Source organism: Lucilia sericata, unplaced genomic scaffold (assembly GCF_015586225.1).
Source record: "Lucilia sericata isolate MDLA Ls3-8-SP2 unplaced genomic scaffold, ASM1558622v1 Contig000216F_arrow, whole genome shotgun sequence".
NCBI lineage: Eukaryota > Metazoa > Arthropoda > Insecta > Diptera > Calliphoridae > Lucilia > Lucilia sericata.
In genome coordinates this window covers 465,005-490,406 of record NW_023994244.1, presented here as the reverse complement: position 1 = coordinate 490,406, position 25,402 = coordinate 465,005, and the positions used below count along the sequence as shown (strand labels likewise).

The window sequence follows — 25,402 nt, the reverse complement described above, 5'->3', positions numbered from 1 at the left end:
AGACTATAGACTAGACTATAGACTAGACTATAGACTAGACTATAGACTAGACTATAGACTAGACTATAGACTAGACTATAGACTAGAACTATAGACTAGACTATAGACTAGACTATAAGACTAGACTATAGACTAGACTATAGACTAGACTATAGACTAGACTATAGACTAGACTATAGACTAGACTATAGACTAGACTATAGACTAGACTATAGACTAGACTATAGACTAGACTATAGACTAGACTATAGACTAGACTATAGACTAGACTATAGACTAGACTATAGACTAGACTATAGACTAGACTATAGACTAGACTATAGACTAGACTATAGACTAGACTATAGACTAGACTATAGACTAGACTATAGACTAGACTATAGACTAGACTATAGGACAGACTATAGACTAGACTAACTAGACTATAGACTAGACTATAGACTAGACTATAAGACTAGACTATAGACTAGACTAGACTATGGACTAAACTATAGACTAGGCTCTAGACTATACTATACAGTTATAAGCTAGAAAAAGTACTGAAAATATCGCGCAGTACCGCTGTATTTTTGAAAAAAGTACTTAAGTACTGAATATTTTATGCCTGATTGAGTGTCTCTATGGCTTAACTGGGAAAATTTAAAAGAAAATCATTTTACCTGACAACTAATGTATGACTGAAAGCCGACAGAGTGAATTTTCTATTGTTTCTAATAGGAAACTTTAGTTATTTCCATACCCTGCGATCAAACACCGACTTGTTGCTGTCCAACAAACATTTAGTTAACGCGTTTGGTATGAAGCGAACACGAACATGTTGTGGGGCAACACAAAATTCTATCTAAAACAACTGAAATTTTCCTTAAAACATTTCAGTATCATTGCAAACTCGAAACAATAGATATCGAAATAAATTAACACACAAATGAAGCGCGAACGCGTTTTTTTCTAATTAATATTTTTAATTTTTTTTCTGTATAAAAATTATTTTAAACAAATGATTTATAAAATATAAAAAAAGAAATATTAATAACTAATTAATTATATAATAAATATAAATTAAAATATATATTATGATTAATTTAAAATAAATAAAAAAAATATAATACTTATTAAACACAGTCAAGTAGTTGGCATTTAGAGAGAGATTATACACATAGAAAAAGTAAATATTTAAAGTGAAAAACAAAAGAAATATTTTAAATTAAGGCAGCAGCAGCAACAAAATTTAAAATATTTAAAATATTTTATAAAAATAAAAACACTAAGAAATGTTTAAAATCTAAATAAAACAGCCAAGTGAAAAAAATACTACAACAAAATTGAAAATAAAATTTTGTGAAAAAAAAACAACAAAATATGTTAAAAATTTAAATAAAAAAAAAAAAACAAAATAAAATTAAATTTATAAACAAAAATAAATTTGTTAAATAACGTAAGTGTTTTAGTATTTTAAATTCTAAAAAAAACTTTAAAGTACATATTTGCTAAAAAGAGTTTAAAGTTTTTAAATTGATGATTAAGTTTTTTTTTTCAAAAATTTTAAAAGATTCTTAAGAATTTTATAGATTTTTTCTTATGAAAAATTTTATTAAATTTTATGGCCATAAAAAAAACCAATTGAATACAATGAATTGAGCAAAAAAAAAAAAAGAACTGAATTGAATGAGTATGAAAGATGTTTTATTGTTTCTGATTTTTAAAATGTAGAAAAATAATACATAATGAAAAAATAAGGAAAATTCAAAACAAAATATTTAAAAAAAAAACTGTGTTTATGGTTGATTAACTTTTAAATCTATTTTACTTTTTGTAATAAAAGGATTTTATTTATTCGTTAGTTTGATTGTTGTATGTGTTTAAAATCTGTGTGTTTTTTGTTTTGGAACTGTGTGTGTGAGTGAGTGATTGATTGTTTTATCTGTGTGTATTGGATAAAAACAGTTAAACATGAAAATAAATTTAAAAAATCTGTGTTACAATTACACATTTTCTGTTGGATCATTAACATGTCGGTCCATTATATATGTACATGTAAATATATATATATATATAACCCCTGTAGTATACAGAGCACAGTCTGATTTATATGTTTAAAAGCACCTTATTAACATGAAATTTATCCAACAATAGATTCGTTTGCATCAGTTAACTTTTCTTCTTGTTTGACACAATCAAAGCTATTTAATTATTTGATCGTAGCAACCTAAACTGGAGCTAAATTATCGCATATATACATACGTGATCGCATAAGCTTTGGTATCGAAAACAGATTTCAAACAGCCCATGTTTTCTTTGTAATCGATCGATCGATTTTCTACATACGTATGTAAATTTTATAATTTTTCAGTTGATTTAACGAAATAATTTAACTAGAAATAGTATAATCAATCATATTTGTCCTATTAACTTTTCTTTGGTTAGACTTTGTTTAAGAGAACATACTATTGGAAAATAAAAGTTCTTATCTAATCTTTAAAGTTAGATGAACTCAATTTGACGCTTAAATAGACTAAACAAAATTTTTCCAAAATTCTAGATAAACTATTAAATCGAAAATGTAGAATTTGTTTTGATAAAGCCGATTTAAACGATTTATAGCTAAGTAAATAGAAAATTGTCTTGAGATTGTTATGTCGATCGTATTAAATTAATACAAATTAAATCATTTTATAAGTAAAACAATTTTTCAATTTAATACTAAATACGTTTAATATTTGAGTTTTAAATATTTGAAAAAGAACGTAAATTTTTGGTTTATTTTCAGAGATGCATAACTTTATTATTTTCAGCTTTTTGTAATTCTAATTACTCTATTTAGAATGATTTTTCTTTGAAAAGACCTTAAATTGTCACTTGATAGTTTAAATCCTTGTAAACCTCTAAAGATTTCTTCATTTTTTCGTAAAACAATAATTTTTTTGCGGAAAAACTCATGTATTTATGAAAACTTCTTAAAAACTGTTATAAAAACATAGTTAACTGTTATACAAGTTACAATCACATTCTTCTATATTATAACAATCATATACACAATTCTCTACGTTATAATGACAATTAAAAAAACTGTTATACATATTATTTACACATTTTTTTTTTTGAAAAAACTGTTATACTAATAGTTTTCTATAAAAATATTTATAATAGCTTTTTCTATAAAAGCAACTATTAAATACAAATTTGTCTATAGTAATCAACTTCTATATTTTAATAGAAAAACTGTTATACTCAAATTGTTTCTGAATAATAATTTTCTACAGAAAAAATTGTTCTACAACTTTAATCTATAGAAACAAGTTTTACGTTAAAATTTTTCTATAATAAGGAACTTTTCTATAGAAATAGTTGTTGTACACAAATTTTTCCACAGAAAACCCTGTAATAAACCAATTTTGCTATAGAAAAAACTGTTATAAACTAAATTTTCAATAGAAAAAACTGTTATATACAAATTTTTATATAGAAAAAACTGTTATATACAAATTTTTCTATAGAAAAAACTGTTATATACAAACTTTTCTATAAAAAAACTGTTATACAAAAATGTTTCCATATAAAAGACTGTTTTACACAAATTTTTCTATAGAAAAAACTGTTATACACAAATTTTCTATAGAAAAAAATTGTAATACATATTTTTTGCCATAGAGAAAACTGTTATGCACAAATTTTTCTATAGAAAAAAACTTTATACACAAATGTTTCTGTAGAAGAAACTGTTACACACAAATTTTCTATAGACAAAACTGTTATACGCATTTTTTGCTACAGAAAAAACTATTATGCACAAATTTTCCATAGAAAAAACCTTTATACAAGAAACTTTTCTGTATAAGAAACTGTTATACACAAATTTTCTATAAAAAAAACTGTTATACACATTTTTTGCTATAGAGAAAACTGTTATACACAAATTTTCTATAGAAAAAACTGTTATACACATTTTTTGCTATAGAGAAAACAATTATGCACAAGTTTTCTATAGAAAAAACCTTTATACACAAACTTTTCTATAGAAGAAACTGTTATACACAAATTTTTCAATAGAAAAATTTGTTATAGAAAAAACTGTCATACGCACAAATTTTTCTATAGAAAAAACCTTTATACACAAATGTTTTTCTTAAAGAAACTGTTATACACAAATTTTTCTTTAGTAAGAACAGTTTTACACAAAATTTTCTATGGAAAAAGCTGTTATATTTTTCAATAGAAAAATTTGTTATAGAAAAAACTGTCATACGCACAAATTTTTCTATAGAAAGAACCTTTATACACAAATGTTTTTCTTAAAGAAACTGTTATACACAAATTTTTCTTTAGTAAGAACAGTTTTACACAAAATTTTCTATGGAAAAAGCTGTTATACAAAAATTGTTCTATAGAAAAAACTGTTATATATACATTTTTCTACAGATAAAACTTTTATGCACAAATTTTTCTATAGAAAAACTGTTACACAGAAATGTTTCTATAGAAAAAAAACTGTTATACTAACATTTTATAGATAAAAATCAGTTATAAAAACATTTTTCTTTAGCTTAAAGTTTGTTTGGAATAATGATGAAAATATTTTGAAACTTAGAGTTGCAACTAAATAGTTTTAATGAAAAATAAATCCAAAACTAATTTGAAGATTAAACAAAATGTTTGGCGATAGGAACTGTATCTTATTTTAACACTTTACATATTGTATATGAAGTAAAATCATCACTTTAACATGCTCCTTAACCCAGAGAAAACCGGAAGTTGATGAATACGTTTCGGGCATTATTTAACAGGTCTTTGAACTTACTTTTCCCTTTAAAAAAAATCCGCATCTAAACCTTAAACCAGCACTGTTTCGAAAACACTGTACGAATCTGTATGTATGTAAATATTATGTCTGATTTACTTATAAAGTACATACGATTAAATATACTTATGAATGTATGTATTTATGTTGGTATGAATTTATGTAGAGTAGTTATGAATGATGATGATGTTGTTGTTTTAATAAAAAAATATGCATGAGTAGGATAAAAAAAATACTTATGATGGTGATGATGGTTGTTAATAATGCTCTCATTGTTGTACTTTCATTTAAATAATATTGTTGTTGTAGTTGTTGTCATCACTAATAATAATGATAATGTTATTGCTATTCTTCTCACTGTTAATGCTCAATGAGGGGATTTTTTTATGTGAGATAAACACGAAAGTAAAACAAATCCAAAAAGTAAAAAAAAACTGCTCATATACGAGAGTAAAAACAAAAGTAAAAAATGTATGCAAGTAAAATAGCTTTATTAAATACGATTAGTTAGTAGTAAAATAAAATATTTTCTTAAAGATTTCCCAGCAAACATTTAGGTTTAAATGTAAGTTGTTTTTGATTTCTTAAAAAAAAGAACAATAAATATTTAAAGATTTAAAGAAAAAATTTAAATTAGGAATTTTTTTTACATTAAACTTTTTAGGTTTGCTGGGTTCTTAGCCATGCACATGTTATCTATGTGTATGTAGTGTGTAAAATGCCGAAACTCAAGCTTTTTTAAACGAAATTAAATTAAATCCAATAAAAAAAAGTATCCATCCATCCAGCCGCACAACTAAACAAACAAATTCAACCCAACAACAAATGACCGACGGGGACGATTATGACGACGACGGTATTAAACAACAACAACATGAAAAAATATGATTGTAGATTTAAACAAACAAACAAAAAAAAGATACAACACAAATTAACAGTGATCTACAAGTGCAGGTCGCAAAATATACAACAACAATAACAGCATCCATCATGTTGTTGTTATTGTTGGAACATACTTGCACACACACACACACACGAATACACATACAGACTGTGTCACTGTACAACGTGAATCCAAAAGATTGATTTTCATGTATAAAACGGAAGATAAAAAAACTAAATTTTAAACAAAATAACAACAATAACAATAACAAATTCTTAAAAAGCGAACAGATTAAAAAGAGAACAAGCACACTTATACAGTAAGTGACAAAATTTATTTATAACAAATTTATCTATCGATTGCTAATTGATTGATTTATGGCGGTTGAACATTAAGTTGGGGAAAAAAATTGAATTGGACTTAAATAAGAACAATTAGTTAAATGTTTGTTGTGACACAAATGGAATGAGAAGTTTAAAAATATTACAAAAATCTATAGAAAAAAACTTTTACACACAATTTTTTCTATAGAAAAACTGTTATACATAACTTCTTCTAGAGAAAAAACACAACTTTTTCTGCAGAAAAAACTGTTAAAAATAACTTTTTCTATAGAAAAACCTGTTATACACAACTTTCTCTATAGAAAAAAAACTTTTATACAAAACTTTTTTCTATGGAAAAACTGTTACACATTATTCTACAGAAAAAACTGTTATACACAACTTTTTCTATAGAAAAAACTGTTATACACAACTTTTTCTATAGAAAAAACTGTTATACACAACTTTTTCTATAGAAAAAACTGTTATACACAACTTTTTCTATAGAAAAAGCTGTTATACACAACTTTCTCTATTGCAAAAACTGTTATACAAAACTTTTTTCTGTGGAAAAAAATGTTATACATAACTTCTTTCGCAGAAAAAACTGTTATACAAAACTTTTTTCTGTGGAAAAAAATGTTATACATAACTTCTTTCGCAGAAAAAACTGTTATACAAAACTTTTTCTATAGAAAAAACTCTTATACACAACTTTTTTATAGAAAAAAACTGCTATACACAACTTTTTCATAGAAAAATCTCTTATACACAACTTTTTCTATAGAAAAAACTGTTATACACAACTTTCTCTATAGAAAAAACTGTTATACAAAACTTTTTTCTATGGAAAAAACTGTTATACACAACTTTATAAAGAAAACTGTTATTCACAACTTTTTCTATAGAAAAAAACTCTTATACACAACTTTTTCATAGAAAAATCTGTTATACACAACTTTTCCTATAGAAAAAACGGTTATACACAACTTCCTTTATAGAAAAAACTATTATACAAAACTTTTTTCTACGGAAAAATCTGTTATAGACAACACTACATAAAAACCCTGTTTTGCATAACTTTTTCTATAGAAAAACTATTATACACTACTCTATCTATAGAAAAAACTGTTATACACAGTTTTACAGAATTTTCATAGAAAACTTTTTCTATAGAAAACACTGTTATCTAAACACAATCTATAGAAAACTTAGTTTTATGTATAGCGAACTAAAAAAAAACTGTTATACAACTGCTATACACACATTTTACGATAAATAACTGTTATATATAAATTTTTCTTTAGAAAAAACAGTTATATACATATTTTTCTTTGGTAAAAACTATTATATTGCAATTTTCTAAGGAATAAATTAACACACACAATTTTTTTAACTGTTATACACATATTTATCCATTAAAAAACTGTTTTACACAAGTTATACAAAGTTTTTTCTTAGAAAAATGGAAAACCGTTATTTTTGCAGACCTGTTTTTAAAAGAAAAAAACTTTTATACTTGTCTGTAGTAGAACTGTGTACTTAGTTTTTCTATAGAAAAACATAAATAATTGAAATTAAATAATAAGTAAGAAACATTTTAAAATAATTACATTGTTACAACAACGTTTTCCATCTCTGCTTAGACCACTTTAAAATATTGTTAAAACCAAAGTATAACGTTAAAACCTTCCATATATTTAAAATTTCGTAAACATTTTTATAAAATATTAATATTAGATTTCTTATTTTTTTAAAAGTTACTTATTATTACAAATATGTATGTAAGAAATATGATGTAATAATCATTTGCTCATAAATTAACTCGAAATTGTTTCACTTTTTTTTTTTTTGAAATCTAAACATCAAACGACAAAGTTTGCCATTAATTTTCCCAAATATGTCAAATACACACAAAAAATTTCTTGTTTTGAAAAATTAATATCACGCTCGATTAACTCATTGTCACGTTATAAATTGTTTTGGAAATTAAAATCGTGAATTTTTTGGTTAATTTTTTAAAAAAAATATATATAATAAACAAATAAAGATAATAATAATAAAGCGTTTAAGACGGATATCTTTGAAATATTATGACTGAATATTTATCCAAACCTTTTACGATTTGAGAAATCAATTTAAAATGTTCCTTGAATGTTTTTTATCATATTTGCATTCTTCGGCAATTAAAGAGAATATTTTATTCGAACTATATTCGAGAGTTCATTAGGCTAGTGTCCTGTTATAGAGCGTAGAAGATTTCTCTCTCTAGATTATAGTATTTGAAATTTATTGTTTTTTTTTCGAACAGACACCTGTTCTTAGGTCCAAATACTTAAGAACTAGAAAATTCTGTAAATAATTGTTAATGGCTCAAAATATTGTTCGAACAAGTTAACAAAATATCTCTTTGCTAAAGCAACTTATCAAGCTACTTTCAAGCATTTATATTACTTTTAAAGGGAAATCTCTCAATTTATAAAACACCCTTCTTAAAAAGTGATAATAGGGAGCAAAATTAAAACCCTTCTTTAGTTAATAACAAAAAAAGAGCTCTCTATATGCGAAGAGTTTGAACTTGTTCGTGAGATAAATAAATGTTCGTTTCTCATCATTTAAAACCGGCATATTTTGTGTCACGCACCGTTATTTTATGCATTATGTATTTAATTTTTTGTTTTTCTTATTTATTTAAAATTTAAATGTGTGGTAAACATTAAAAGACCCCAAAATGTCAAAAACATTTTCAAACATTTTAATATTTTTTTCCTGCGTTGATCGTACATATGAAAGAAAAGAGAGATCTATATAAAATAAATAGTACATATACATACATATGTATATAAACAAGTTAAATATGTATTAAATCAAATGAACATACATATGTAAATATATGGTTTAAGTCAAAAGCGTGTTGCATTAGTCCGATACAAAATTGTGAAGAGAAATGTGGGATCATGGGACCCTAACGCTCGCTACACAAAACTAGTTAGTGCCGGTTCACACAGGGAAACTTTTTTTAGGAAACTTTTGCTTTAATGTGTGAGAGAAAGAGATGGTTAATATTTCTTTCTCTTACTCTCACACACAAAACCAAAAGTTTCCCTGTGTGAACCGGCACATACGTGACTGGCTCTTTGAGGCCCAAAAGAGAAGATAACCTGTCTCAATTTACTCCTTTTAAGCTTTCCAAAACAAATCTCTAAATAGGGCCCAAATTATGGCATACGATATAGATCGAAATCTCCATTTAGATTCTATTGAGATTTCGATCGATATCGTATGCCGTAATTTGGGCCCAGGACTAAATGGCCTCGTTCGATCAATCGATAATTTTCTTAACAAAATACACACATTTTGATCACAGATGTGTGTGTTATGGTACAGGTTTTTTAAAATCCATTTTATACCATTCTGAAGAAGTTCTAAATTGAAGGGAATTGACACTTTCGAAGGCTTTTTTGTTATAGATATCGGTTCTGATCTTATTATGTACTTTATTTAAAGGAGATCTCTTTTGAGAGGTGATCAATTGACTTCTGTGAATCGTTTCTAATTTATATTTTTGGATATTTACTTCAGGCGCTAAATTGCGGTATACGTGATCGAATAAGTTTGTATCGAAAATAGATTTCGAATCAATTATACTCGATATGGCTTTTCGCCAAAGTAATGATTGACATCAATTGTCATTTTAAACCCTTTTCTTTTTTGCAAATTCTTTTTGTGGTTGGTACCAGTCTAATATTTGTGTGCAAGAATAAATAATTCCTCATACCGAAAACATATCGAACATATGCAGAGTACACATATTGTACTATGTATGTATATACATATATGTATGTAAGTACTACATATATGAGTATTTAAATATAAATGTTAAAAAAAGTACATAGAAAAACTAGATGGATGGATGGATGTCAGGGAAATATTTAAACAGACATAACAAGGAAAATAATAAAAAATACGAACAAATTTAAACAACTTACTCTGCAACATACATATAATCATAAATTTAGTTTTTAACTGCTCACGTTGTTGCTGCTTGCTGTCTCTGTTGATGATCTTGCTGTAGCTTCATGTTGCTGATAATGATGATGGTATTTGTTATTTATTTCATTTTTTATAAATTTTGCAAGCTAAACCCTCATAATGATTTGTTTTAGGGTGATGTTTTGTCACTCTACTGCAAATGATCTTTTTTTCGACAATTATATACTCTTGTTTTCCCTCATTTATTAGCAAGAGAGAGAGAGAGAGGAGACTCCCACTATAAATTTCTTACATTTTTCTTTATAAACAGACAACCTGCATACATATTTGCATATTACTACTCCCGACGATCAGCGTTTAAATTTTAATAATAAATATTGAGTAGAACAACAAAAACTTACATAATTTCTGTTGAGTTTCTCAGAAAAAAATGTGTGTGTGTGGAGAAATGACGTTCTTGAAGATGATGATCATGATGATGATGGATTTGTTGATTGATTGACTGACTCTGACTGATGTTTGTTAAACTGAAAATGAATATGAAAAATATAAAATTGAGAGAATTTTCTAAAGGCAATGTGTAAATAAGAGAGAGTGTGTGTAAAAAAAAGAAAATATTTTTTATAAATAATGGTTTATTTAAATCAAATATTTCGCTGATAATCATGATAATGTTCTTATTTCAATTTTATTTAATTTTCGTAACGGTTTTTGGCACGTTAAAGTTTGAAGAGGATTTTGTTTAAAGACTGATGTGACATTAAATTGATGAACTCTTCAGACATGGGTTTGCAAAAGTGTTACTTTCATTAACAATCTTTTAAGTTCGATATTCAAAACAAACTACACAGAGGGAAAAAGAAAGAAATGTACAAAATTGACACCAAACTGTTTACAATTTTCCAATACCATCCGTTGTCCAAGTATAAACATACGTACGACAACACTATGTAATATTGACAACATTGCACCAATTCGTTGTCGAAATCTAAATTTTATACACAGCTTACCACGTTTGTTAACATTTAGATAACGGATGTGTATAAAATTTAGATTTCGACAACGAATTGTTGCAAAGTTGGCAACATATGTATATATTTTAAACATACGTACGACAACAACACTTTGTAATGTTGACAACATTGCAACAATTCGTTGTCGAAATCTAAATTTTATACACAGCTTACCATGTTTGTTAACATTTAGACAACGGATGTGTATAAAATTTAGATTTCGACAACGAATTGTTGCAATGTTGTCAACATTACATCAAAATTACATGTCGTACGTATGTCAACATTACATAGTGTTATGTATGTATTACTTTGACAACGTATGTTATTGAAAAATTATAAACTCTTTGGTGTCAATTAGGTACCAGGCGTGTATATTTCCTTTACCCTCTGTGTACTTTCCACATAAATAGCACATTAGTATGAATCAAAACGCTTAATATTACTTCAAAGATCTGTTACAGATTGGTTTAGGAGTGTTAGTCTTTCCTCCTTAGATCCATGAAGATCTTTTTCACACAAATTGTCTCTTAATGAAAGAACAAAGAACTAGTTCATTAACGTTTTTCGAAACAGACTGATCATTAGGGTTAACATTTATTAAAGTGACAGAGTGTACGTTCCAAGACAATTGGTTCTTCGCACCGGAATAAACAACGTCCAAGTATAGTCAACTCAGCAAAACCGACTTTACACGTGTCAAAGCTACAACAACAACAGGGACAGATATAGAACAACTTCTGAACACCTAACTGTTCATATAAACTAGATCGTTTAAGCCAATTCGAAATAATTCCAAACTGTACAACGGGAGGAGTTTGTGACAATTGCTCTTAACCCGCCTAAGTGTGGGAGAAAAGATCGCACTTTGCTCTTAGAGAACTAAATCCTATAACACATCTTTGAGGCCAAATTCTAGTTTTAATCGCGCAGATTAGGAGCAAAATATATTCCTATCGTAAAGAACCAGTCACTGTACTAGTTCTTAGTAATGTATATTTGTTACACCCTGTATATTTTATGACAGAAAACAAATTCATTTTCCAGTCATTGAAAAACATTGTTTATATGTTGCAAATGCAACAGACAACACCATCACTTCCACCATACATACATACATACATACATACATACATACATACATACATACATACATACATACATACATACATACATACATACATACATACATACATACATACATACATACATACATACATACATACATACATACATACATCCTCCAACCAACAAGATGGTACATAAATGTTTGTAGGTCTAAAAATAAAACTCCCTAACATTTCTAAGTTTAAATTTAAACCAACAACAATGTTTGAAAAAACATATTTTATGACTGCAATGAAAAAAAAAGCGAAAAAATCAAGAGGAATAAAAAAACTACACATTTGGACAATTTTAAAACCCGGAATTATAATGTACACACAATCATTATCTAGAAAATAAAGTCATAAAAATGATAAAGAGCAAAAAAAGAAATTACACTTAAACAAACAACAGGTACAATTATTTTGTGTTTTTGTTTTTCTTCTTACTTGGACGTTGAAAATCCATCTCGTCAGCTTTGCAATCATCATTTATTTCCTTATGATCTTCAAATTACTTGCTTATGTAGATCTTCTGCAACTTCCCCCTGATCTTTTTGTTGGCTACAAGATCATCTAGATGGAATTGTGAAATGAAACACAAGGCGAAAAAAGTGAAGACCCTTAGATTTCTAAACAAAAATAGTTCGTTTTTTTCATTTTCAGATTTTTGTTTGTGTTTTGTTTTTAAATTTTATTTTTGCCCCAGATGTTTTTAGTAGATTTCCATTGTATTTATTCAACAGCAGCAGCAAAAGTAGTAGTAATTTTAAATATGTCTGTATATAAATAAAATAACAAAAATTTTTTGTGAAAATTTATAAACATTGAATTTTTTTTCTTAACTTTACTTTATACGCAGAAGAAACCCCATTCGTTTAAAATTTTTTTAGTATAAACATTTTAATGAAAATTACTTACAGGGTGTGAACAATGGATTTTTAAGTGTTTCTCGCAGTGTCTATTGAGGGGGAAATTTGTGCAAATTGTTTTGGTAGAAGAAGTACGCACCTTGGCTAGTGTTTCGTTAAGATTTTGTTATTATTCTGTAACAGATTTTAAAAAAGCTCTCAATTTGTTTTTTTAAGGACAGCACCATGTTAGAGGAAAGATAATTGATACTAAACTAGTTCAGTCAGTAGTTATTTTGGGATAGATGGTAACCAGACTAGGCTAATCCATACTTAGACTAGACCATAGACCACTCAATAGACTAATCCATGGTCTAGTAAACCTCCTAGTCTTTAGACGAATTCATAGTCAATAGATTATTCCATAGATCAGACAAAAGACCAATCTATTGACTATTCAATAGACTAGTCCATAGACTAATCAACAGACTAGTCTATTGACTAGGTAACAGTTTTGACAGTAGACAAGCCAATAGACTAGTCAATAGACTAGTTAAGAGACTAGTCAATAGACTAGTTAATATACTAGTCAATAGAATTTTTAATTGACTAATCAATAGACTTGTCATTAGACTAGTCAAAATACTAATAAATGGACTAGTTAACAGACTAGTTAATATACTACTAGTCAATAGACTTGTCATAAGACTACTCAAAAAGACTACTCAGTAGACTAGTCAATGGACTAGTCCATAGACTAAGCAATGCACTAGTCAATAGAATAGTTAATAGAGTAATCAATAAACCAGTTAATACTTAGTATGGTCATTGAACTAATCAATAGACTAGTCATTAGATTAGTCAAAAGACTAGTCCATAGACTAGTCATTGATTTTAGACTAGTCAATAGAATAGTTATTAGACTAGTCAATAGACTAGTCAGTAGACTAGTCAAAAGATTAATCAGTACACAATAGACTAATCAAGAAACCAGTCAATAGACCTTTAATTTGACTAGTCAAGAGTTTAATATGTAGACTATTCAACAGTCTAATCAATACACTTGTCAATAGACTTGTTATTAGACTACTCAAAAGACTAATCAGCAGACTAGTCAATTGACTAGTCAATAGTCTGGTCATTAGACTAGTCAGAAGACTAATCAGTAAACAATAGACTAATCAATGCACCAGTCAATAAACTTGTCATTAGACTAGTCAAAAGATTAGTAAGTAGTAGTAGACTAGTCAACAGACGAATCAATATACTAGTCAATAGACTACTCAAAAGACTAATCAGTAGACTATTCAATGGACCAGTCAATATACTAATCAACTCACTAATTGACTAGTCAATAATGTAGTCAATAGTATTGTAATTGTCTAGAATAGTCATTAGACTAGTCAAAAGACTAGTAGACTAGTCAATAGAACAATCAGTACACTAGCCATAGACTAATTTAGACTAGTAAATAGAATATTCAATATACTTGTCAATAGGCTACTTAATAGACTAATCTATAGCTTAGTCAATAGATTAGTCCATAAATTAGTCAATAGATAGATAAAAACCTGAAAAGTACTTTTTTTGGAAAAAGTTTAAATCATGGCTGCTGCTGCAAAATTGAAATTTCTGAGAAAATTTGGCAAAAACAACAACATAAATTAAGTGTTTACCATTTGTCTTATATAACCTATGGACTTCAGTCCATAATATTCCACAGAAATACCAAAAAATTCTCTTAAACATTTCAGTAACAGACAATTAACATTAATAATTTGCGTTTAAATATTTGTGTATAAAATGGTCATAAATATTTAGCAAATACGTTTTAATATAATTTGTATATTTTATGAGGTTAATTAAATTTTTTTCTCTTTTTGAAATTCCAATCACCCACATAAGGTGGGCCGGCCCATAACTCGCTAAACAATATTAATATTATTTATTTATTATTTCTTTCGATTTAAATTCAAAAAATTTGAATTTTTGTCGTTTAAGAACAGTAGCAATAGCAGCAACAACAAAATTTATTATTATAACTTATTTGTTTAAACATTTTAATTAAATTGTTTATAATTTATCAATACCAACACGTATTAAGTTATTTTGCAAAATAAAAAAAAGAAAACGATACTGGCAAATGATAATAAATCATTTTGTGCTTGTAGAATAATTTATTTTAATAAATATGTATTTTCTTATTTTTTTACTAGTGTAAATCAAAGTAATGTGTTAAATTAAATATTTATTTACAACCATTTAATTGCCAGGGAGGATACACCGTAAGAAAACACGTTTGATTAATGTTAATGTATGTAATTGTTTTTTTTTTTTTTAATTAAAGCACTTCCGTTTAATTACATTTTTGTTTAATAGAGCTTTCAATAATGATTGATTGAATTACAAAATTGTTCGATTTACACTGTTAGAAATAAGTTATTTTTGGTAAATAAAAGTGTGAAGAAAATATTTCGAGAAAATCCTTTTTTTATAGAATATTTTCGAGAAAATTCTCTTTTATAGAAAATTTTGGATAAAATTCTCTTTTTTATAGAAAATTTTTGGAGAAAATTATCTTTTTAAAAAATTTTCGAGAAACTTCTCTTTTTATAGAAAATTTTCAAAAAAATTATCTTTTTATAGGAAATTTTCCACAAAATTCTCTTTTTATAGAAAATTTTTAAGAAAATTCTCTTTTTATAGAAAATTTTTGTAGAAAATTCTCTTTTTATAGAAAGTTTTCAAAAAAATTATATTTTTATAGAAAATTTTAAGAGAAAATTTTCTTTTTATAAAAAATTTTCGGAGAAAATCTCTTTTTATAAAAAATTTTCAAAGAAAATTCTCTTTTTATAAAATATTTTCGGAGAAAATTCTCTTTTTATAGAAAATTTTCGGGGAAAATTCTCTTTTTATAGAAAATTTTCGGAGAAAATTCTCTTTTTATAGAAAATTTTCGGAGAAAATTCTCTTTTCATAGAAAATTTTTGGAGAAAATTATATTTTTATAGAAAATTTTCTGAGAAAATTCTCTTTTTATAGACAATTTTCTGAGAAAATTCTCTTTTTATAAAAATTTTCAGAGAAAGTTCTCTTTTTATAAAAATTTTCAGAGAAAGTTCTCTTTTTATAGAAAATTTTCTGAGAAAATTCTCTTCTTATAGAAAATTTTCTGAGAAAATTCTCTTCTTATAGAAAATTTTCTGAGAAAATTCTCTTCTTATAGAAAATTTTCTGAGAAAATTCTCTTCTTATAGAAAATTTTCGGAGAAAATTCTCTTTTTATAGACAATTTTCGGAGAAAATTCTCTTTTTATAGACAATTTTCGGAGAAAATTCTCTTTTTATAGAAAATTTTCTGAGAAAATTCTCTTTTCAAAGAAAATTTTCGTAGAAATTTCTCTTTTTATAGAAAATTTTTGAGAAAATTCTCTTTTATAGAAAATTTACGAGAAATATTTTATTTATGGAAATTTTTAATAATGCATATCTTTATTATTAAAAAAAATAATTTTCAATGTCATTCCTCTCAAATTATCAAAAGAACAAGAAAAAATAACAAGTCTAAAAGTAAAAAAACAATTTAAGGCAGAGCTGGACAGTTAAGCACTGTGACATTTTATTAATAAATTGAATAAATTAGCTTTTAAATATATATTTTAATAACATTAACAACTAATAAGATTTTTAAACAAAATAGTAAGAAATTAGCAAATAAATTTAATATCTATTTCAACTTTCAATTTTCCATATCTGTTTTCAACTCTATTTTAAATAAAAGTTTTGCACTCATTCTTCTTACTAAGTAAAAATATGTACTCACAATCATACAGACTCTTGTATACATTTAAAAAAGCATCAACAACATGTTTATTTACATTTTTACTGACATTTAAAATGTTTTGTCTGTTCCTTATTTAAAAATAAAGAAAATGCATTAAAAACAAACTATTTTCTTTTTCTCTACTTAAGTGCATAAAATGCATTTTTTTGTTCACTTTTTTATTGCTATTTTTTCGTACAAATTCTATGTTTTTTATATTTGTTGTTAGACAGATGTTTTTTTTGTGTGTTTTGTTTTCCACATTGTTGTTATATTGACAATGTGTGTGTTTGTTTGTTTGTCCCTCATTTTTAGCAACATCTTGTTGTTCAGTTCAGCATCAGCAACATAATTTTTTTGTTTCTTTTTTTATTACTGTTTCAATTTGGCAGTGACAGCAATTTAAATCATGTTTGTGTGGATACTTTTTTGTTAGTTTTTTTCTCTTTTTGCATACATTTTGCTAATTGAATGTGCAAACAAACATTGGCGAAGACAACATCCATACTTTGGGGGGGTTGTACAATGTACATACTACATGCATACTACATTTCCCAGCAAACTTTTATGGACAATTTTATGGTTTTTACAGTATATTTCCGAGAAAATTTTCTTCTTATAGAAAATGTTGGGTAAATTCTCTTTTCAAAAAAATCTTTTTTAAAGAATATTTGCAAGATTATTCTTTTAGACAATTATGAAATAAAATTCTCTTTTTATAGAAAATTTTCGCTGAAATCTCTTTTTATTTTTATATTTTGAGACATTTCTCTTTTTATAGAATTTTGGCGAGAATTTTCTTTTTATAGAACAGGTAATAGAAAAGGTAATATTTTAGAGAATGTTCTATAAAAAGAAATTTCCCGTCAACATTCTATAAAAAGAGAAATGTCTCAAAATATAAAAATATTCTCTTTTTAGAGAAATTTTTCGAGAAAATTATCTCCATATGGAAATTTTTTTAAAAACTTATGTTTTTTAGAAAATTTTCGAAAAAACTATATTTATGGAAAAATTTCTTATAGAAAATTTCTTATACAAAATTTTAAAAAAAAATCTCTTTTTATTAAATTCTCTTCTTATAGAAAACTTTAGAGAAAATTCTCTTTTTATAGAAAACTTTAGAGAAAATTCTCAGAGAAAAATTTTAGAGAAAAATCTCTTTTTATAGAAAATTTTCAACAAAATTCTCTTTTTATAGAAAACTTTAGAGAAAATTCTCTTCTTATAGAAAACTTTAGAGAAAATTCTCTTTTTATAGACATTTTTAGAGAAAATTCCCTTTTTATAAAAAATTTTCGAGAATATTCTCTTTTTGGAGAACATTATTCTAGAAAATTATCTCTTTATGGAAAAATTTAGAGAAAAATCTCTTTTTATAGAAAATTTTGAACAAAATTATCTTTTTATAGAAAATTTTCAGATAAAATTCTCTTTTTTTATAGAAAATTTTCGACAAAATTCTCTTTTTATAGAAACATTTTAGAGAAAAATCTCTTTTTATAGAAAATTTTAAAGAAAAATCTCTTTTTATAGAAAATTTTCGAGAAAAATCTCTTTTGATAGAAAATTTTCAGAGAAAATTCTTTTTTATAGAAATTTTTCGAGAATATTCTCTTTTCATAGAAAATTCTCTTTTTTTATAGAAATTTTTTGAAAGAATTATCTTTTTATAGAAAATTTTATAAAAAATTCTCTTTTTATAGAAAATTTTCGAAAATATTCTCTTTTCAGAGAAAATTTTCTCTTTATGAAAATTTGTTCAGAAAATTATATTTTTTTGAGAATTTTCAACAAAATTCCCTTTTTATAGAAAATTCTCTTTTATAGGAAATTTTAGAGAATTTTTTTATAGAAGTTTTAGAGAAAATTCTCTTTATATTCTTTTTATAGAAAGTTTTCGAGATGATTCTCTTTTCATAGAAAATTCTAAGAAAAAATTTTCTTTTATAAAAAATTTTTGAAAACCTTTTTTTTTTAATTTCGATAAATTTTTGTGAATTTCGTCAGAGAAAGTTTTTGTAAAAACGTTTTCTTAATAGAAAATGTCTATTCTGTTTTTGAGAAAAAAATCCTAAAAATCCTCTTTTTATAGAAAAAATTTCTTGAAAATTAGCAAATTATAAATTTTTTATGATTTAAAAAAATTAAAAATTCTTCATGTTGGTTGGGTTCTATGAAAAATTTTGTTTGCATTTGAGGGCATTTCGTTTTTAGGTTCTCGTATATAGTGTGTGTCTGTTCCACTGTTGCCAATTTAGCTATTTTCTCGTCAAATCTAGCGATTTTTATTCCCATTTTGCGGGGAAAAATATGATTTAGCTATTAGCGAGAAATCTAGCGATTTTTCTTTAGATTTTAAGGCATTTTTTATTCATTTATATTTTGATAATATCGCTTAAAAGTTGCTATGAATGACGATATTTAGATATATGTATGTATATAAAAATATGCATTCAATGTAAATTATTTGAGTTTTAGCTATGTGTATTATACTTATTTTGAATGTTCTGAAGAACATAATTAGGAGCAAATTTTTGTGCGTACAGGTAAAGTTATACGAACAACTTTAAAAGGGGTATATTTTGTTGTACTCAATTAAAAAACGATTATTTAATTATTCTAGTCTTTTAGTAAATGAGTGATATGATAATAAAATTTACCATAATTCTAAAAATAAGTGAACATTAGAAATAAGTGACGAAAGGATCGATCCGTAAAGTCCTAAAAATTTACAACATTTCTAAGGCGTATAGGGCCGCATATCGATATTGCAGATAAACTTCCCACAAAAGGAGTGTATAATAATAATCTTGGGTGCCCCGGTAGGCTAGTCGGTAAATTAGGTTAGAATATAATTTGTAATTGTATTGTAATGGAAAAATAAATAATACTCTTATGCCGAAAATAAAGGATCGATCCATAAAGGCCAGCATTTCGAAATTCAATTTATCTTTACAACATTTCTAAAGCAATCTGTATAGGGTCGCATATCGAAATTAACCTCAACTTGACATTTTTCCTAACCCAAAGTGAAAATATTTAACATAAAAAAAGATTCTCTTATGTGTTTGTTATAAGATGTGTTTGTATCACTATCCCATTCCTACGTATGTATATAGATTTTTTTTTTAGAATAATATAAAAAATCTGAAAAATTTAGCTAGCTTTTTTAGCTATTTCTTTTCAGAATCATATAATAAATATTATTTTGACGATTTATCGCTAAATTTTTCAAAATGTCTTGAATTTAGCTATTTTCTAGCTATTTTTCAGTCGACTTTAGCTATATTTTTGGGAAAAAAGTTGGCAACAGTGGTCTGTTCATATGTTTTTTGAGCTCTTATATTTTGAGTCTTATATTTTTAACTTTTATATACACACTTTTGAAACTTTCTACATGTATTACTTATTTCTGTTATTGCATTTTAAAACGATAAAAATATGATCACATAATAAAGGGATCTAATCTAATAGGTGGACTATATTAAGTATAAACCCTATATATTACATAAAACCTTAACATTTCCTCCATTGTTATTGAAATTTTTGTAAAAACAGTCTTAATATTAAAATTTTCTTTATTTCACTTTAAAACCCCAGTCTACAAGATATTTTCTTCATGTCTCACACATATAACTCATGTCTTTTGTATATTCATTAAAGAAAAATTTAAAAGGCTTAAGAAAACTGGGGTGATTTAACAAAGGTCATACTCTACAGTTGTCTACAGCGATAGACAAAAGTTGACCTTTACCTAGAGAAAAGATCAATGATCTCATAAGACCCCTAATAACAACAAACAACAACTCTTTATTATTGTAATAATAAACATAAAAATAAAATAGTAGTAATAATTTGAAACATTAAACAATTGTGTTTTTGAAAATTAAATTTGTTGTTGAGCGAACGAACAAACCAAACGAACACCTCCAGCCAAATAGGTACTGGGTTGAATTGAAAAAAGTCTTTCCACAACTGTCATGTAAAAAATCAAATGTACATAATGTACATGTAGATTTCAATTTTATGTAAATTTGAAAATAAAGCAAAAAAAAAAAAAAAAAGCGTAAAGGTACCTCTACGAAAACACAACAAGTACTTTAAACTTGTGCTGTTCATAATGAAGTTAAATAAATGTTTGTTTTTTGGTTTTAATGTAAATCCGCCATTAAAAACTATTTCCGATTGGAATTAATTATGAATAAAAAACAAAAAAAAAAAAATATGAAAAACAAATTGCCACATATACAAACGCACAATTTATGTTGAAAATAAAACAAAAAAAAAATTCTAAAAAAATAAAACATGTACAACAAAACTAAAAGTATTGATGGTGGAAGAGCTCATCAAAATCAAACAGGAAAAAACAACATAAATCCATACATACTGTATGTATGTATGAACAAATATCTATACATTATTTACATACATACAAACAAACATATCCATAGAAATAACAATAATAGTGTAAATGCGTAAAAAAATCATACATAAGATCGAATGGCGGAGCTAAACTGTCTAACTAGTTGTTTGAAAAATTTGAATGAATGAAAAAAAATATAAACGAAATATTACAAAAAATAGAAAAAAAAACAAATTGAACAATCGACCGATCTAACGACCGAACGACCGCGTGCATAAAATTTGATATGAAGCCCTCGTCAGAAAGTCAGAAGTCAAGTAATTTGTAGGGCTGATTCTTGTTCTTTTTTTTCATGCGTGCAATGTGATATGGAAGTGCAATAATAGTGAAAATAATTATAAGTACATTAGGAAAATAATAAAAAATTATAGTTGATAAATTAAAAAAATCTTTATACTCGCTTTTTTGTAGAAAATTTAGGATAACATTTTCTTTTTATAGAAAATTTTCGAGAAAATTTATATTTTTATAGAAAATTTTCGGAGAAAATTATCTTTTTATAGAAAATTTTCGAGATAATTATCTTTTTATGGAAAATTTTCGAGAAAATTCTCTTTTCTTTGTAAGAAATTTTTCGAGAAAATTCCCTTTTTTATAGAAAATTTTAGAGAAATTATAAAAAATTTTAGAGAAAATTCTCTTTTATATAGAAAATTTTCGAGAAAATTCTCTTTTTTATAGAAGATAATCGAGAAAATTCTCTTTTTTATAGAAAATAATCGAGAAAATTCACTTTGTTATAGAAAATGTTCGAGAAAATTCTCTTTTTTATAGAAAATAATCCAGAAAATTGTCTTTTTTTATAGAAAATAATCGAGAAAATTGTCTTTTTTTATAGAAAATAATCGAGAAAATTCTCTTTTTTATAGAAAATAATCGAGAAAATTCTCTTTTTTATAGAAAATTTTCGAGAAAATTTATCTTTTTTATAGAAAATTTTCGAGAAAATTCTCTTTTTAATAGAAAATTTTCGAGAAAATTATTTTTTTTATAGAAAATTTTCGAGAAAATTCTCTTTTTTATAGAAAATTTTCGAGAAAATTCTCTTTTTTATAGAAAATTTTCGAGAAAATTCTCTTTTTTATAGAAAATTTTCGAGAAAATTCTCTTTTTTATAGAAAATTTTCGAGAAAATTCTCTTTTTTATAGAAAATTTTCGAGAAAATTCTCTTTTTTATAGAAAATTTTCGAGAAAATTCTCTTTTTTATAGAAAATTATCGAGAAAATTCTCTTTTTTATAGAAAATTTTCGAGAAAATTCTCTTTTTTATAGAAAATTATCGAGAAAATTCTCTTTTTTATAAAAAATTTTCGAGAAAATTCTCTTTTTTATAGAAAATTTTCGAGAAAATTCTCTTTTTTATAGAAAATTTTCAAGAAAATTCTCTTTTTTATAGAAAATTTTCGAAAAAATTCTCTTTTTTATAGAAAATTTTCGAAAAAATTCTCTTTTTTATAGAAAATTTTCGAAAAAATTCTCTTTTTATAGAAAATTTTCGACCTTTCTGAGAAAGTGTTTGTTGTAAAATTTTCTTGAATTCTCCCTTTACCTCACTACTTACGAAAAATTTTTGTGAAAAATCCCTATATATAGATAATTTTCAGATATAATTTTCGCTTAAAAGTCCGAAGTTTAATGTGAAAAAACTAAAGCTTCCCGTTTAATTATTTTCTTTACTGTATCATAGACACCAAAAAAAAGAACAACAACAACAAAGTAAGGCTTTAATGCATTTGGGAAACGCAAAACCCAGTTCAGTTCATTGGCACTTAAACGCACACTTTAATAGCTTAAAGTAAGCAATGGAGTGGGGAGTGCAACAAGTGCATAGAAAAGTTTATGTTTAAAACAATATTTATGGCAAATGGGTTTTTTTCAGTTTCTATTTTTATTTAATGTTTTTTTTTTTTGTCAATTGATTGGCGTTCGACACTTTAGCGATTTAAAATTTATAATCCATAAATGTAAAGTAGAGGAAGAACAAAATATATAAAAAATACGAAAAAAAACTAGGGAAACGTTAAAGAAAACTAACATGACTTTTGTTGGGGTATGTCATGGTAAACGGCAACGAGTGAAAAAGTTGTGTCTAACGTAAAACCGCATTACGCAAAAATACTGTAAAAAAATTAAGTTTTTTTTTGTTGTATTTTTCTGTTTGCTAATTTATAGTGCGAGTATTTATGTATTTCGTGGGTTAAATTTTCATTTTACCAGATAGTAGGATGGTTGATGATGATTATGATGATGATGTAGTCAGTCAGTTAGTTTGTGGTCGGTTGATCAGTCAGTTTTAGTTAGAGTGACTACCTACAATTTTAAATATTTATTTGAAATTTTATACAATTTATTTAGTATCAGTTTAAACATATTGCAGTTAAATATCTAATAAAATAATAAATATGTACGATATCTGGTACATATAGTAAAAGCAAGTAGTAAAAAAACCATGTTGTATTTATTAGTATCATTATTCTTTTTTTGAAAACTCGGTGTCGGTGGTCGCTGATCGCGGGCCGCTCCGCGCGTTTATATGTTGCTGATATTTGTTTGTGTGTTTGTTGCCAGTTGGTTGGTTGATTTTAATTAAATATTCCTTCCTGTTGTTTTATATACTTTTTTTCGTATGATTTTTTGTTGTTTTAGCTTTAATTTTTTTTAATATGCGTGCTGTTTTTTTTTTTGTTTTTTTGCTGCTCTCTCTTTATTTATGATTTCTATGACCATATTTTAGTTTTTTTGTATTTTTTTGCTTAGATTTTCAAATATGGTGAAGCAATACTTAGATTTTTTGTTTTTGTTTAATTTAATAAAAATTTTATTAAAATTTACTAAAACTTATTAAGATTTCAAGTATTTATGTTGTTAAAGCATGATTAAACAATTAAAAATGTTTATTACAAAAAAAAAAAAAATATGATTTTTTTAATGGCTTTTCTATTGTTAATGTACAACATTTAAAGTGTTTCGAACATGTGGTTTTGGATTTGCCAAAAATGTCTATAAATTCCGAAAAAAATTAAAGCGCCAATAAAAAAAATCGCTCCTTTTATGTTACTAAATCCAAATAAAGTATTACCATATCCTCTAATTTATTGCTTGTTAGAAAATGTTAAATGTTAAGAATATTAAAAAGTTTTAATAAAATTTTAATTCACTATAAAATCACAATTTTTGAAAACTATTTTTTCCTACAAAATACATACATATGTATATAAAAAATCTTCTTTTATAGAAAATTTTAGAGAAAACACTTCTTTAATGAAAATATTTGAGAAAATTCTCTTTTATTTTCGAGAAAACACTCTTTTTATAGAAAATTTTCGAGAAAATTATATTTTTATACAAAATTTTCGAGAAAAAATTTTTTTTAATAAAATTTTCGAGAGAAACTCTCTTTTTATAGAAATTTTTTAGAGAAAATTCTCTTTTTACAGAAAATTTTCGAGAAAAATTATCTTTTATAGAAAATTTTTCGAGGAACAATTTCTTCTTTTATATAAAATTTTCGAAGAAAAATTTCTCTTTTTCTATAGGAAAATTTTTTCAGAAAAATATTATGCACTTTATAGAAAATTTTCGACAATCTATGGGTCTAGTCTATAAGTCAATATAGTTTAGCCTTTAGTCTAGTCATAGTAGCATATAGTATAGAATGTGAGTATTCGTAGGAGTAGTTAGATTATAGATATAGTATTAAGTATAGGATATAGTATAGTCATAGTCTATGTCGATGGTATAGTCTATAGTATAGTTCTATAGTCTAGTCTATAGTATAGTCTAAGTCTAGTATATAGTCTTAAGTCTATAGTCTAGTCCTATAGTCTAGTCTATAGTCTAGTCATCTATAGTCTAGTCTATAGTCTAGTCTATAGTCTAGGTCCTATAGTCTAGTCTATAGTCTAGTCTATAGTCTAGTCTATAGTCTAGTCTATAGTCTAGTCTATAGTCTAGTCTATAGTCTAGTCTATAGTCTAGTCTATAGTCTAGTCTATAGTCTAGTCTATAGTCTAGTCTATAGTCTAGTCTATAGTCTAGTCTATAGTCTAGTCTATAGTCTAGTCTATAGTCTAGTCTATAGTCTAGTCTATAGTCTAGTCTATAGTCTAGTCTATAGTCTAGTCTATAGTCTAGTCTATAGTATAGTCTATAGTCTAGTCTATAGTCTAGTCTATAGTCTAGTCTATA

The 25,402-nt window shown here is 25.7% G+C and overlaps 1 protein-coding gene across 1 annotated transcript in view; it reads left to right on the top strand.

Moving 5' to 3' along the window:
- Positions 1-887: 887 nt before the first annotated feature.
- Positions 888-25,402, top strand: part of LOC119602235 (tumor necrosis factor receptor superfamily member wengen) — a 45,893-nt gene continuing 21,378 nt past the window's right edge. Inside the window, exon 1 of the mRNA XM_037953642.1 lies at positions 888-1,435. The gene's annotated coding sequence lies outside the window, so the exon portion shown is untranslated. The remainder of the gene's footprint in view (positions 1,436-25,402) is intronic.